The sequence below is a fragment of the Mobula birostris genome, unplaced genomic scaffold (genome assembly GCF_030028105.1).
Source record: "Mobula birostris isolate sMobBir1 unplaced genomic scaffold, sMobBir1.hap1 scaffold_4067, whole genome shotgun sequence".
Classification (NCBI taxonomy): domain Eukaryota; kingdom Metazoa; phylum Chordata; class Chondrichthyes; order Myliobatiformes; family Myliobatidae; genus Mobula; species Mobula birostris.
Window position 1 is genome coordinate 1 of NW_027277158.1, and position 14,537 is coordinate 14,537.

The 14,537-nt window shown below is 56.8% G+C and overlaps 1 long non-coding RNA gene across 1 annotated transcript; it reads left to right on the forward strand.

The window, feature by feature from the left end:
- Positions 1–2,355: 2,355 nt before the first annotated feature.
- Positions 2,356–4,620, forward strand: LOC140193160 (uncharacterized). The gene is made up of 2 exons (XR_011884649.1): positions 2,356–3,136; positions 4,265–4,620. It is a non-coding gene; the product is annotated as an uncharacterized lncRNA (long non-coding RNA).
- Positions 4,621–14,537: the final 9,917 nt, after the last annotated feature.

Consider the following 14,537-nt stretch of genomic DNA (forward strand, 5'->3'; position numbering starts at 1 on the left):
ACCTTCCCTGTCCGTGTCCCTGTCTGAGTGTCGTTAATGTACCTGTCTCGACCCCCTTCCCCCGGCAGCTCCTTCCACAGACGGACCACCGTATCCCTCTAAACCTCTCCTGTCCGTGTCCCTGTCCACAGACGGACCACCGTATCCCTCTAAACCTCTTCTATCCGTGTCCCTGTCCACAGACGGACACCGTATCCCTCTAAACCTCTCCTGTCCGTGTCCCTGTCCACAGACGGACCACCGTATCCCTCTAAACCTCTCCTGTCCGTGTCCCTGTCCACAGACGGACCACCGTATCCCTCTAAACCTCTCCTGTCCGTGTCCCTGTCCACAGACGGACCAGCGTGTCCCTCTAAACCTTCCCTATCTGTGTCCCTGTCCGAGCGTCATTAATGTACCTGCCTCGACCCCCCTTCCCCCGGCAGCTCCTTCTACAGACGGACCACCGTATCCCTCTGAACCTCTCCTATCCGTGTCCCTGTCCACAGACGGACCACCGTATCCCTCTAAACCTTCCCTGTCCGTGTCCCTGTCCACAGACGGACCACCGTATCCCTCTAAACCTCTCCTATCCGTGTCCCTGTGCACAGACGGACCACCGTATCCCTCTAAACCTCTCCTGTCCGTGTCCCTCTCCACAGACGGACCACCGTATCCCTCTAAACCTCTCCTATCCGTGTCCCTGTCCACAGACGGACCACTGTATCCCTCTAAACCTTCCCTGTCCGTGTCCCTGTCCACAGACGGACCACCGTATCCCTCTAAACCTACCCTGTCCGTGTCCCTGTCCACAGACGGACCAGCGTGTCCCTCTAAACCTTCCCTATCTGTGTCCCTGTCCACAGACGGACCACCGTATCCCTCTAAACCTTCCCTGTCCGTGTCCCTGTCCACAGACGGACCACCGTATCCCTCTAAACCTCTCCTATCCGTGTCCCTGTCCACAGACGGACCACCGTATCCCTCTAAACCTCTCCTATCCGTGTCCCTGTCCACAGACGGACCACCGTATCCCTCTAAACCTTTCCTATCTGTGTCCCTGTCCGAGCGTCATTAATGTACCTGCCTCGACCCCCTTACTCCCGGCAGCCCCTTCCACAGACGGACCACTCCCTCTGGGTGAAAGAGTCGCCCCTCAGGTCCCTATTAAATCTCTATCCCCCCTCTTACCTTAATCCTGAGCCCTCTGGTTCTCGATTCCCCGACCCTGGGGGAAAAGTCTGTGCACGTTCACCCTATCTCTGCCCCTCGTGGTTTTACACACCTCTGTAAGGTCACCCCCACGCGCCAAGGAATAAAGTCCCGACCTGCCCGACCCCTCTCCGTAACTCAGTCCCTCGAGTCCCAGCGACATCCTCGTAAATCTCCCTCCGCTCTCCCTCCAGCTCAGCGGCATCTTGCCCACAGCGGGGGCGACCGAAACCGAACACCGTACTCCCAGCGGGGCTGTGACATTTGACGCCCTCGCTAAACAGGAACTTGCCAGCCTCCGCAATGTTGACCTCCTCAGCCGTCTGTGGCAACAATTCCACAGATTAACCCGCCGTCCGTCCAAAGAAATTCCTCCTCGTCTCCGATCTAAAGGAACATCCCTCTCGTCCTACACGCCCCCACTACAGGAAACATCCTCTCCACATCCACTCTATCTGTGTCCACTGTCCGAGACTCCCCCACTACAGGAAACATCCTCTCCACATCCACACTATCTGTGTCCTCTGGTCCGAGACTCCCCCACTACAGGAAACATCCTCTCCACATCCACTCTATCTGTGTCCTCTGGTCCCAGACTTCCCACTATAGGAAACATCCTCTCCACATCCACTCTATCTGTGTCCTCTGGTCCTAGACTCCCCCACTATAGGAAACATCCTCTCCACATCCACTCTATCTGTGTCCTCTGGTCCTAGACTCCCCCACTATAGGAAACATCCTCTCCACATCCACTCTATCTGTGTCCTCTGGTCCCAGACTTCCCACTATAGGAAACATCCTCTCCACATCCACTCTATCTGTGTCCTCTGGTCCTAGACTCCCCCACTATAGGAAACATCCTCTCCACATCCACTCTATCTGTGTCCTCTGGTCCTAGACTCCCCCACTACAGGAAACATCCTCTCCACATCCACTCTATCTGTGTCCTCTGGTCCGAGACTCCCCCACTACAGGAAACATCCTCTCCACATCCACTCTATCTGTGTCCTCTGGTCCGAGACTCCCCCCACTACAGGAAACATCCTCTCCACATCCACTCTATCTGTGTCCTCTGGTCCTAGACTCCCCCACTACAGGAAACATCCTCTCCACATCCACTCTATCTGTGTCCTCTGGTCCTAGACTCCCTCACTACAGGAAACATCCTCTCCACATCCACTCTATCTGTGTCCTCTGGTCCTAGACTCCCCCAGTACAGGAAACATCCTCTCCACATCCACTCTATCTGTGCCCTCTGGTCCTAGACTCCCCCACTACAGGAAACATCCTCTCCACATCCACTCTATCTGTGTCCTCTGGTTCTAGACTCCCCCACTACAGGAAACATCCTCTCCACATCCACTCTATCTGTGTCCTCTGGTCCTAGACTCCCCCACTATAGGAAACACCTTCTGCATATCCACTCTATCTTTACCTTTCGATATTCGATAGGTTGCAATGAGATCCCTCCCTCGTTCTCCTAAACTCTAACGAGTCCAGGCCCAGAGGCATCGAACAGTCCTCATACGTTAACCCTTTCATTGCCGGGATCGTTCTCGTGACCCTCTCCAACGCCAGTGCTTCCTTCCTCAGAGACGGTGGGGGGGGGGCCCCACAATTTCCCGCGATACGGTTTGGACACCCGCCCTCCCCAACCCCGTATCCTGGGAGATTTTCCGCCCCCCTGGAAGCCGCCCAGGGCAGAATCCACGCGGCGAACGAAACAGGGGAGCCCTGGGGACGTTCAGAAAGAGCTCCTCCTCCGAGCCGGTCCCAGCTGCCCCCCTCTTCGTCCTCCTCCCCAGGTCCTGAACCTGCGGAAGACGCTGAAGACGACGGCCGGCTCGGCGGCCCAGGAGACAGAGCAGCACCTGATGGAGTCGCGGGACCCTCCGCCCCCCGAGGACCTCCGCCAGACGGGCAAGAAGGCCTCCAAGGTGAAAGGGTGGGTGTCTCCTCCTCCCGAAACAGGCCAATCCAGCGCCCCGTTCCCGTGGCAACGAGGCCCGAAACAAGCTAACTCCTTTTCCCGGGCCCAAAACAGGCCAACTCCCGTTCCCGTGGCAACGGTGCCCGAAACAGGCTAACTCCTGTTCCCGTAGCAATGAAGCCCAAAACAGGCCAACTCCCATTCCCGTGGCAACGAGGCCCAAAACAGGCCAACTCCTGTTTCCGTGGCAATGGGGCCCAAAGCAGGCCAACTCCCGTTCCCGTGGCAACGGGGGAAACAGACCAACTCCCGTTCCCGTGGCAACGAGGCCCAAAACAGGCCAACTCCCGTTCCCGTGGCAACGGGGCCCGAAACAGGCTAACTCCTGTTCCCATGGCAATGAAGCCCAAAACAGGCCAACTCCTGTTCCCGTGGTAACGGGGCCCGAAGCAGACCAACTCCTGGACAGGTTGACATGGGCGTCCTCAGTGGGCCTGCCCCTGTCGCCCACGTAATGGGGCCCTGTGGCCCTCGTGGTAACGACAGCCTGAGAGGCCTCTGCGAGGCCTGAAACTCCTGTTTCCACGGCAACAGGGTTGGTGGGGTTGGGGGGGGGGGGCGGAATGGGACGGCAACAAGCCGCTCCCTGTTCCCATGGAGACGGGCCCAGTGAAGCCCCTGTTGCCGTGGTCACCGACCTGTGCCCAGCTGGTAGGCTGTTTCCTGTTCCCCACGGCAACAAGCCAGCACGGTCAGAACAAGCCGGCGACCGTTTCCAGGGTGACAAGACTGAAGCGGCTGCAACCCGCCTCCCGTTCCCATGGCAACGGGCCCAAACGTCTCAAGAACAGCAGGATCCCATCAACGGGGGGGGGGGGCGGGGGAGGGTGGAAGAGCCCCGGGAGTGGTGGGGGGAGGTAGGGAGGGAGGGAGCGGGTAGGACAGGATCCCATGATGGGGGAAGCGAGAGCCTCAGGTGGGGAGGGATGGAGGAGGGAAGAGAACAGGGGCGAGGAGAGAGGGAGAGGGGGACCAGGCACAGCATGATCCCATGACAGGGGAGTGCGAGCCTCAGGAGGGGTGGGGGGAGAGGAGGGACCCTCCACCACTCTTTCAGTACCTGACGCCTCTCTCTCCGTTCAGGCTTCGAGGCAGTGGGAAGATCTGGTCCAAGTCCAACTAGACGCCTGAGGAAAACCTCGGTCCTAGTCACCCCACTCCCCCGCCCTTTTCCCCATTACCCTCCCTCTTCCTCCTCCCTCCCTCCCTCCGTAACCCTCTGACCCCCCCCCGCCCCCAAGCCGAGGTCGACGACGTCCCAGCGACCAGGCGTGACGCCTGGAGCCCAGTCGCTTCGCTGCATCGGGCCGCTGGAGGGGGGAGACCAGACAGGATGAGGTGGAGCGTTGACGCACAGTCCCCTCCCGCACAGACACTCCGCGCCGTCCCGGTCCCGGCTCCCAGCAATTAAAGTGCGCTCTTTGCTTTGTTGCATCCTGGCCGTCCCCCTCGTTATTTTGAGAGAGATCACGTCTGTCTTGAGTGTGTGTGTGCAGTGCGCCGGAGGGGCAGACCTCAACTGCCCTCCCTGTCCCGGGACCCCCTCGGCGCCCACAGGCGGCGAAGTTGTGGTGACTGCCCCCAGAACATCTCCCACCAGCAATAAAACTCTCCTCGGGCTTCCAGCCGAGTTCAACTGACACGCCGGGGCACGTCGACACCGGTGGTATTTATACCCCCAACGTCTCCCCCGAATGCTTGCTCCTCATCCAGTCAGTTTCCCGCCCTCCTGCGTGATTTATTTATTTATTTATTTTTTCTGTGCTCTCTGGTCCCGCCCGTAACGTGGACTGCGTTGCTCTCTGCCAGAGACGCGGCCTGGACCCGCGGAGTTCCGGCGTTTTTCCTCCACCCCTCCGGTCAAATTCCAGTTCTCGCTGGGAGCGCCGTGGCTGAAATTCCTCGCCCTCAGGTTTCATTCCAACCGCCTCCTTCTCCAGGCGGGTCCCGGGGCGGTGGGGGGGGGGGGGGGGGAGAAAAAAAAGAGTCATCAGCGTGGCGCGGTAGTTTTGTGACGTCGAAGCGCGGGTATGAACTCATTTCAGGGAGGTCTCAACCTCATAGCAGTCCGAGTCGATGAATTTGTTAATCTCGCAAGACATCAGATTCACAAGTGTTTTGTGAGACGGCTGGCTTCTGAATTCTGTCTTAATGCACCACGTTCACAATAGCTGCTGTCTTGCCTGATGAGCAGACATAGTTTCTTTCTGTTTGCTGTTTCTGAACCAGGAAACATTTTCCTGAATAGCTTCCACGCCTGGAATGGCAGGTTGTGCTCAACGGTGAAGTTTACCTCAGCTCTAGTGACCTTCTCTGTCAGACTTTGGTTCCCTGCTGAAAAGAACTGTGAAATACTCGAGCGGCCTTCCCTGCGCTGAGCCTCCCTAACATCTTGTGGCCCCTAAAGAAATAAAAGCATAAGGTGTATCCTTATTAAATTGTACGCCCGCTTACGTCCATTCGGACAACGTCCGATGGCATATACGTCCATAGTCAATCAGTCAGTCAGTCTCTCTCTCTCTCTCCCTCACTCACAGGCACACAGTCTCTCTCTCTCTCTCTCTCCCCCTCTCTCTCTCTCTCCCCTCTCTCTCTCTCTCCCCCTCTCTCTCTCCCTCTCTCTCTCTCAGACTCGCTCTCTCTCACACACTCTCTCTCTCTCCCCTCTCTGTCTCTCTCTCTCTCTCTCTCTCTCTCTCTCTCTCTCACTCACACCCTGCAATCGTGGGGATCAGAAACTTAACTTCTTCACACCGAAACGGGGGATTTTAAATGAGTGATTTAGAAGTTCTGTTCTATATCTTGAAGTTCAAGTTTATTGTCATCTGGCTGATCGACCACAAATGAAACCACCTCTGCCCGGACCACAGCGCAGCTGCAATTCATATATTAGTCGCACCACATAAAACAATATATTACCATATTATTTAATACAGTGTAAATCAAAATGCATATAATGTACAGGTTAACAGTTCGCTGTCCTAATGACGAGACCTGGGTGGGGGCCGGGTATTTATTAAAATCGTTTTTTTCTCTTCTGAAAATGGCTGCACTTAAACCCAGCCCATTTTGCGCTTCGATGTACCTGTAATTACCGAATTCATCAAATTATAGGAAAGATGTTAACAAAATTGAGAGAGTACAGAGAAGATTTACTAGAATGTTGCCTGGGTTTCATCTCCTAAGTTACAGAGAAAGGTTGAACAAGTTGGGTCTTTATTCTCTGGAGCGTAGAAGGTTGAGGGGGAACTTGATAGAGGTGTTTAAAATTATGAGGGGGATAGATAGAGTTGATGTGGATAGGCTTTTTCCATTGAGAGTGGGGGAGATTCAAACAAGAGGACACGAGTTGAGAGTTAAAGGGACAAAAGTTTAGGGGTAACATGAGGGGGAACTTCTTTACTCAGAGGGTGGTAGCTGTGTGGAAGAGAAGTGATTGGGGCAGGTTCGATTTTTAAAGTTAAATTGGATAGATATATGGACAGGAGAGGAATGGAGGGTTATGGGCTGAGTGCAGGTCGGTGGGACTAGGTGAGAGTAAGCGTTCAGCACGGACTAGAAGGGCCGAGATGGCCTGTTTCCCTGCTGTAATTGTTATATGGTTATATACCTGTAAGTGGAAGAGTTTCAGGGGGGACAAAACAGCCCGAAGAATTTGCTTGCCTGCCAGCATCTTTTTAAAGATGTCTTAGCGGACGATTTTGGAATTTCGCTCCAATTTAAACCCCGCTGTTATCCCCTTTAAGACGCCAACGCGCTCTGGCTGTCTAGGACAGTCTCGCGTAGTCAGGTTGTCACCGCCAGCCTTGGGAATTTCTTCGCCAGCCTTTTGTACTTCATCACTGGCAGTTGTCCGGATCGTTTCAGTGTCATTACAGACGGCAGTAACTGGACTGATGGACTATGGAAGAGAGAGAGAGGTCGACTGCAAAGCCCGCCCACAGAGAAAACTGATAGGTTTTATCAGCACAAAGAATAGATTTATTCATTTTCTTTCTTTTTTTGTTCCCCCTCTCCCTCTCTAAAAAAAAAAAATCGATTTCCGGGATATTGTATATAATTTGCCGGCACTAGGGAGCCGCTATCGAGATGTGGGAGATTCCCGGAACTCCCGGGAGAGGTGGGATGTCTGGGGTGGGGCGGGGCGGGGGGAGACGACGGGGGTCTAAATACCACCGGACCAGACGTGGCCGGCCACCATCCCCGGTGAAGCTGGCGGAGTTTGGTCATCGGTGGAAGCAAAAAAAAACACGGTTTCCTGTACCCGTCTGGAAGCCCGAGAAAAGTTTATTCGTCACGGACGCCGGTAAAGCACCGGACCCTTTTTGCATCTCTGACGAGTTTTTCGGTAAAAACCCCCTCTGACGGGGCACCAAATAAAGACTGCGGGGGCGGATTATATCGTGCGTCATCTGACCGACGTTTCCGCAGACGTATCGGGTGGCGAGAGGCCGGGTAGCCCCTGCCCATCGCGGAATTCACATTCTCTAATTTGGGCGGATGAGTTCATCCCGCCGTTTCACTTCTCCAGGATCCTCACCCGGCTGGGAGTGACGGCTCCACAGAGAAGGCGGCGGTGGAGGTTTCGGCTGAGTAATCGCCCCTCGAGGAGATGACACCAGCTTCCCGGACACAGGTCGGGGCTGACCACTTCTCCAAAACCACACACAGAGTGAAACTTCCTCCACGCCGTCGCGTCGTACACTCCCGAGGTCAGGCACAGAGTGAAACTCATATCACACACACACTCGGGGTCAGACACAGAGTAAAACTCCCTCCACACCTTCCCATCACACACTCACCCCGGGGTCACCAACACAGAGTGAAACTCCCAACAAACACACACTCGGGGTCAGACACAGAGTGAAACTCCCTCCACACCGTCCCATCGCACACTCCCGGGGTCAGACACAGAGTGAATCTCCCTCCACACCGTCCCATCACACACTCCCGGGGTCAGACACAGAGTGAATCTCCCTCCACACCGTCCCATCACACACTCCCGGGGTCAGACACAGAGTGAATCTCCCTCCACACCGTCCCATCACACACTCCCGGGATCAGACACACAGAGTGAATCTCCCTCCACACCGTCCCATCACACACTCCCGGGGTCAGACACACAGAGTGAATCTCCCTCCACACCGTCCCATCACTGACACTCCCGGGGTCAGAGACAGAGTGAATCTCCCTCCGCACCGTCCCATCACACACTCCCGGGGTCAGACACAGAGTGAATCTCCCACCACACCGTCCCATCACTGACACTCCCGGGGTCAGACACAGAGTGAATCTCCCTCCACACCATCCCATCACACACTCCCGGGGTCAGACACACAGAGTGAATCTCCCTCCACACCGTCCCATCACACACTCCCGGGGTCAGACACAGAGTGAATCTCCCTCCACACTGTCCCATCACACACTCCCGGGGTCAGACACAGAGTGAATCTCCCTCCACACCGTCCCATCACACACTCCCGGGGTCAGACACAGAGTGAATCTCCCTCCATACCGTCCCATCACACACTCCCGGGATCAGACACAGAGTGAATCTCCCTCCACACCGTCCCATCACACACTCCCGGGGTCAGACACACAGAGTGAATCTCCCTCCACACCGTCCCATCACACACTCCCGGGGTCAGACACACAGAGTGAAGCTCCCTCCACACCGTCCCATCACACACTCCCGGGGTCAGACACAGAGTGAATCTCCCTCCACACCGTCCCATCACACACTCCCGGGGTCAGACACACAGAGTGAATCTCCCTCCGCACCGTCCCATCACACACTCCCGGGGTCAGACACAGAGTGAATCTCCCACCACACCGTCCCATCACTGACGCTCCCGGGGTCAGAGACAGAGTGAATTTCCCTCCACACCGTCCCATCACACACTCCCGGGGTCAGACACAGAGTGAATCTCCCTCCACACTGTCCCATCACACACTCCCGGGGTCAGACACAGAGTGAATCTCCCTCCACACCGTCCCATCACACACTCCCGGGGTCAGACACACAGAGTGAATCTCCCTCCACACCGTCCCATCACACACTCCCGGGGTCAGACACAGAGTGAATCTCCCACCACACCGTCCCATCACTGACACTCCCGGGGTCAGAGACAGAGTGAATTTCCCTCCACACCGTCCCATCACACACTCCCGGGGTCAGACACAGAGTGAATCTCCCTCCACACTGTCCCATCACACACTCCCGGGGTCAGACACAGAGTGAATCTCCCTCCACACCGTCCCATCACACACTCCCGGGGTCAGACACACAGAGTGAATCTCCCTCCACACCGTCCCATCACACACTCCCGGGGTCAGACACAGAGTGAATCTCCCTCCACACTGTCCCATCACACACTCCCGGGGTCAGACACAGAGTGAATCTCCCTCCACACCGTCCCATCACACACTCCCGGGATCAGACACAGAGTGAATCTCCCTCCACACCGTCCCATCACACACTCCCGGGGTCAGACACAGAGTGAATCTCCCTCCGCACCGTCCCATCACACACTCCCGGGGTCAGACACAGAGTGAATCTCCCTCCACACCGTCCCATCACACACTCCCGGGGTCAGACACACAGAGTGAATCTCCCTGCACACCGTCCCATCACACACTCCCGGGGTCAGACACACAGAGTGAATCTCCCTCCACACCGTCCCATCACACACTCCCGGGGTCAGATACAGAGTGAATCTCCCTCCACACCGTCCCATCACACACCCCAAGGCTCAGACACAGAGAGGAGCTGTGCTGACTGAGCTGGGAGAAATCGAAGGAAAACTACTGGATAAAGTTCGTGGAATACTTTGGAGGTGGCTCTAAAAGTCTCTTGGACAACCGAGTGAGTGACGGCGCTGGTGTGGAAACTCGGTGTGCAGTTTTACTGCCGGTTTGGGCTGGGTTTGTTGGCGGCTGCTAACTGCGTAGCTCCCAGCTGCGGCCGCTGGCAACTCGCCAGGAAGCCGGTTCGCTCCAAAACCGGAGGCAAACGCCGTCGTTCCCCCCCATTGACAGCGGGGTAACGTTCCTCCTCCATTGTTTTTCCTGATTTTCGTCCGGTGTTGGTGCCGAAGCATCTGGAAGGACGTTTCGGCCTCTCTCGGCCTGGGTCTCTGCAAGTCCGACGGAGCCTTTCCTGGCGTCGAGCCAGCGAGGAACTGTCGACTGCAAACTTTCCGGCCAGGTTATTCGACTCGTTCCAGGACTTCTAACCGGCACCGCTGTAGGATCTCGGACTGGAAAGAGCGCCAGCATGCCGGACCGGTCTCCAGGAGTCGCGGGCCTTCGGGGAGTTACGCAAGGGCGGCTGCCTCCCCCGGCCTCGGACACACGCCCTTTTTCGGTCGGTGAAGGTGGAACGTGGGGTGCAATGTATTTTGCGCCCTGGAATGACACTAGAAAAGTGTACGGAGGCAATGGAGGACCTTGTTGGGAAAGGTGGTATTCTGGCCACCGAGAAGGAGTTCGGAAAGGCGGTGTTTTATCTGGCGAATGAAGAGCTAGTGCACCGGGCCCGAAGCAGGGGAGTCACGGTAGACAACATCTTTTTACCTATGGAGCTGGTGACGGCCCCCACGCAACGTATCGTGCTTGGACATGTTAAGCCTTTCATTCCAAATGAGGACTTGCTTCCCCCACTGGCCCGTTTAGGCAAGTAAGGTCGGAGATCACTGCCATCCGACACAAATTTAAGAGACGCACCCTCCGCACCGTAAACTCTTTCCGGCGTCAGGTATTCATGCAGCTGGAAAGGGAGGACGATGTTGAGGGCCGGTTTACTGTCCGGCATGAGGGAGTGGATTATCAGGTGTACTGGAGCTCCGAGCGCCCGCGGTGCCATGCGTGCAGGGAGGTGGGGCACTTTCGGAGGGACTGTCCTGCCGCCCGGAACCCGAGGGAGCCCATTTCGGGCACCAGTGCCCCAGCTACCCTCTGCCCCTGATCCTACTCCTACGCCTGCATCTGACCCTGCCCCCGCCCGTGATCCTGCCCCAGCCCCTCACCCTGCCCCTGCCCCTGCCCCTACCCCTACGGTTGGGTCGGTCCCCTGCTCCTCTCCCTGTGGTTCGGGTGGGGGACGGGGGTGGAGTCTGTGCGGAGTAAGAAGGCAAAGGGAAATCCAAACACAGTAAGAAGCGGGCCTTTGAGGCCGCAGAGCTCACGCCCATTTCGCCTGAAGTGGAGCGTGGGGCTCGGGGAGGTGCGCAAGCAGACGGGGCGATGGAAACAGAGAGCGCCGCCCCATCGGTGAAGCCTGCACCTGTGTGCTCCTCCGGTGTGAAGAGGAGAAGGGAACGTTCCCGCAAGAGGGCAGGGGATGTAGATGTGGGGGAGTCCCAGGAAGGGGTGGGAATCCGGGTAGGGGTTTGTTTCTAAACCTGAGTCCCCAGATGTAGCCACCAGTCCTGGGGTAGATGGTTGTGGTTGTGCAAATAGCTTGTGATAGCCTGTTTGCACAAATGAGGCAGCCCTGGAGGCCTCCACCCAGGACCTACAAGTCAGCGCCTCTCTGGAGGCCAGTGTACCGAATAATGTAAGAGGAGACGAGACAAAGCTCTCTCATTCTCAGCACCAGGCTGCTTGTGAATCCCTTGGACAAAGGTGCCGGGGTCCCCTCTATGCCTGCCCCCTGGGGAGGGCGTTTTTCTGTGCACGTCGACCCCAGCAATTAATGACTTGCAGGGAGTCCCCTGGGATTGTCCCCTCCACTGTCGCAAATGTGGATGAGGCTGGTGCGACGGTGGAGCGGGCAGGTAAGAGCGAGGTGCCCGCTGCGCGGTATGGGTCACAAGCGCAGCCATCTATTGGAACATGCGGGGAGGCCGATGGGGATTCTGTCTGCAGTGACGGGTTGGAGGGGGACTCTTTCGATAGTGAAATAATGGACATCCTCACCCCTCCTGAGAAGTCCCCATTGATACCTGTAGAGGAAATTAAGCATTTCATTCTCACCTCTGAGGGTGCCAAGCACCAGCCTCAACTAGCCTCGCTACGCTGGCCCAGCATGCCGAGGCTGGTGAGGTCCCTGCGAGTCAACCTCGGACGAAAGGGAAAGGGAAAGAGGAATGCGGTGGCGGGGAACGACAGACGGCAACTAAAATCTTTCCTAGATGACCTAGTAAGGGACATTAGAGGGAGAAGCAGCCTCGCTCCTACGGGGGATGGTGGGTCACAGGGTGTCGCTGGTACCGCTCGAGCCCGGAAGGCAAAAAGTAACCTTGCTTTCTTTCGGGACAGTGTGGTGGAGGGCGCCTCCGCTCTCACCGAAATATGCACAGCTGCTGAGCCCTAGTGTGCTCCCGCCATGAAGCTTACCATAGCTAGTCTCAACGTAAACAGCAGCAGGGGTCCTCTTCGCAGGCATAACAATCTCTCAGCCCTCAGGGATGGGCGGTATACGGTGAGTTTCCTGCAGGAAACCCATACCATCCCTGGGGACGAGTCTGCTTGGCTCCTGGAGTGGCGGGGCGGGGTCTACATGAGCCACCTCAGCTCCATTTCTAGCGGGGTGGCGATCCTGTTGGCCCCGACCTTCCAGCCAGTAATTGAAAGAGTCCAGGACGTTGTGCCCGGCCGTCTGCTCCACCTGGTTGTGCGCCTGGATGGCGTACCATTGCATTTTATCAATGTGTATGCTCCCAGGCGCGGTGTGATGCAGACGCGCCTATTCTGCCAGCTGTCCACCCTGCTGAGCTCCATCGACCCTGGGGATTGCGTCATCCTCGGGGGAGATTTCAATTGCACCCTCGAGGCGGAGGACCGTTCGGGCCTCCAACGCGACCCAGCATCGGCAAAAAAGTTAAAGGAGCTAGTCGGCTCCTTTGACTTGGTGGACAGCTGGCGGAATCTTCACCCCAACTCTAGCGCCTTCTCGAGAAGGTCTAGAGAAGGGGGTTCCAGGATAGACCGCATTTACATCTCTCGGGCCTACGTCTCCCGCGTGTCGGCGTCCTCCATGCAGCCGGTGTCGTGCTCGGATCATCACCTTGTGTGGATGGAATTTATTCCACTACACCCTCGGGTGGGATCCGGGTACTGGCATTTTAACAACCGGCTGCTGGAGGACAGCCGATTCCGGGATTCGTTCCGAGCTTTCTGGGTCTCCTGGAAGGAGAGGCGAAGAGATTTCTGCTCCCTACGGCTATGGTGGGATGTGGGCAAAGCCCACATCCGGTTTTTATGTCGGGAGTACACTAGGGGGTCGACAAAGAGGCGGAGCTCTGAGGTTGAGCGGCTTGAGAGAGCGTTGCTTGACCTGGAGTCCCGCCTCGGTCCGACCGCTGGAGACCAACAGCTGTGGCAGGAATACCAGGAGAAGAAGGACGCACTAAGGAACCTGCAGCTTCAGCAGTCCCGAGGTGCGTACGTGAGGTCACGGATCCAAATGCTGCAGGATTTGGACCGTGGCTCACCCTTCTTCTACTCGTTGGAAAGGTGGCGGGGAGTTCAAAAGCAGCTAGTGGAGCTGTGGCTGCCGATGGCTCCTCCATCACGGATCCTGATGGAATTAACAACGAGGTCCGTTCATTCTATCGGTCCTTATTCTCGCCTGATCCGTCAAATGCAGAGGCGTGTAATGAGGTCTGGGAGGATTTGCCGAAGGTCAGCCCAGAGGACGCTGTGCGTCTGGATGCCCCCCTGACTCGGGAGGAGCTGTCCACTGCCCTTCGGCAACTCCGGAGGGGCAAGTCCCCTGGTTTGGATGGACTGAGTGTTGAGTTTTATCAGGCTTTTTGGGATGTCCTGGGGGATGATTACAGCCTTGTCCTAGGGGAGAGCCTAGCCACTGGAGAAATGCCCCTCTCATGGCGGAGAGCTGTTGTGGTCCTACTGCCCAAGAAGGGAGACCTCCACCTGCTAAAGAACTGGCGGCCGGTCTCCCTCTTGTGCGTGGACTACAAGATCTTCGCCCGGGCAATGGCCAACCGTCTGGGCTCGGTAATTGGACAGGTGGTCCATCCTGACCAATCTTACACAGTCCCGGGCCGCTCCATCCAGGACAATGTCCACCTAGTACGGGACCTGATCCACCTACTCCAGGAGACTGGGACCCCGGCAGCGTTTCTTTCTCTTGACCAGGAGAAGGCTTTTGACCGGGTGGACCACAGTTTCCTGGTGGGCACCCTGCAGGCTTTTGGGCTCAGACCACACTTTGTGGCCCGAGTTCGGCTCCTGTACTCTGCCGCAGAGTGCCTAGTTAAGATTAACGGATCATTGACAGGACCTATCCACTTCCGAAGAGATGTGCGTCAAGGGTGCCCCATGTCCGGTCAACTGTATGCGATCTGTGTCGAGCCATTCCTCGGCCTTCTTCGGCGAAGGCTGACAGGTC